The sequence below is a fragment of the Octodon degus genome, unplaced genomic scaffold, assembly GCF_000260255.1.
Source record: "Octodon degus isolate 3935 unplaced genomic scaffold, OctDeg1.0 scaffold00164, whole genome shotgun sequence".
In the NCBI taxonomy this organism is placed as follows: domain Eukaryota; kingdom Metazoa; phylum Chordata; class Mammalia; order Rodentia; family Octodontidae; genus Octodon; species Octodon degus.
Window position 1 is genome coordinate 5853217 of NW_004524740.1, and position 1910 is coordinate 5855126.

The window sequence follows — 1910 nt, forward strand, 5'->3', positions numbered from 1 at the left end:
TAGGTCGTTAAAGGAGGAATATCTGAAAAGGAATCTGTATTGGAAAAATACGTAATAATAGAACTACATACATGCTTTACAATATTAACTCAATGTCAGTGGTCTCAAATCCCTAATCAAAGACACCGACTGGCAGATGGATCAAAATACTATACACCTGTATATTGCCTCCTGGAGACATACTTCATCCAAAAGGAAGGACCTTGGCCAGGGATATAGCTCAGCAGCATAAGCACATGCCTAGCAAGTGCAAAGTCCTGAGTTTGATCCCCGATACTGAAAAAAAAAAAAAAAAAAAGGACATAGATTAAAAATAAAAGCATGAGGGCTGGCCAGATAGCTCAGCAGATCAAAGTGCCTGCTTAGGCAGACATGGGCCGTGCTCAATCCCCAGCCTGGGCGTGGTGGCACTCATCTGTAATCCCAGCACTTGGGAGGCTGAAAACAGGAGGGTCACAACAAGTCCTATCTGTGTAATGAGACCATGTAGACCCTGTACTAAATACAAAATATATGGGCTGGGGAGATAGCTCAGTAGAATAAGCACTTGTCTGGCAGCTTAAGGGTTTGAGTTCAATCCCCAGTTCCACCAAAAAAGTTAATAATCTCCGAAAGTAAAAGCATAAAAATGATACTGCATTTGACAGGAAACTAAAACAGCAGTAGCTGTCTTCCTTCCAGACTATCAGACTTAAGGTCGAAACTGATTGGAAAAGACAAAGATGCCTGTTACATACAGATAAAAGAAGCAGTTCAACAGGAAGAGATAACAATGATTAATATCTGCACTGAACACTGGCACACCCTATTCCATAAAACAAAAATCACTGGACTCAAAGGGATGGATAGACTCAAATATAGTCATGTGGGACTACTCTCACCATTAGAAGCACACATAAATACAAAAATATTGAAATAACCTCTCCATACTGTCATACTACATCAGAAGGAAGCTAGAAATCGACAGCAAAACAAGCCATAGAAACTATACAAACATTAAATTATACATTATTTATCAGTGGATCACAGATAAACATGGAAGCACAACATACTAAAACCTATGAGGCACAGAATTTCTGAGAGGCAAGGTTGTAACTATGAATGCACACATGAAGAGAATTAGTGATCTGAAATAACCCAGTGATGTAAGTCTGAACCAATAGAAGCAGAGATAAAGAACAGAGCAGAAACTAATGAAGTTGAGACTGAAAAACCCAATACAAAGAATCAATGAGCTAAGAGTTCTTTCTTCAAAAGGTTAAGAAGCACGTGTCTGGCAAGTACAAGGTCCTGATTCAATTCCCAGTACAAAAAAAAGCCACATGTCCTGGCACACACCTGTAATCCCAGCACTTGAGAGGCTGAGGCAGTAGAATCATAAATTTGAGGCCAGGCTACTATAAAGTGAACTTAAGGCTAGCCTAAACTGCATAGTGAAAACCTGTCTGAAAAAGACCAAAAAAAAAAAAAAGATGGGAAGGGGATCAGAGGTTGGGGGTGACAGGAGAAAGGAGAGGGAATGGAAAGTAAAACGATTAAGATCAATATGTCTATGTACCAGTTCCACCACAGTGAATGTGTTCTTATGTACTCTTCCATAATGAATGTTTTTACTACATATCACAAAAATACACTAATAAAAATGTATAGAGTGGAGAAAAAAAAATTGTGCTCCCTGCAATCATTGGCTTTCCACAAAAGGAACCTTTGTTCTGACCTCTTACTAAAGTTCTCTGTCTTGTCTTTTTTTTTTTTTTTTTTTTTTTTTAAATCTTAGGGGTTGACGCGGCAGTTCAGGCTGGCCGTGAACTCATCTTGTAATCCAGGCTGGCCTTGAACACACAGTGATTTTCCTGCCTCAGCCTCCCGAGTGCTGGGATTACTGGCATGCGCTGTCATGAGTATTACAC

The 1910-nt window shown here is 39.6% G+C and overlaps 1 protein-coding gene across 1 annotated transcript in view; it reads left to right on the forward strand.

The window, feature by feature from the left end:
- Tex14 (testis expressed 14, intercellular bridge forming factor) overlaps positions 1 to 1910 on the forward strand; it is a 110975-nt gene that overhangs the window by 74434 nt on the left and 34631 nt on the right. The gene's annotated exons all lie outside the window — the stretch shown is intronic.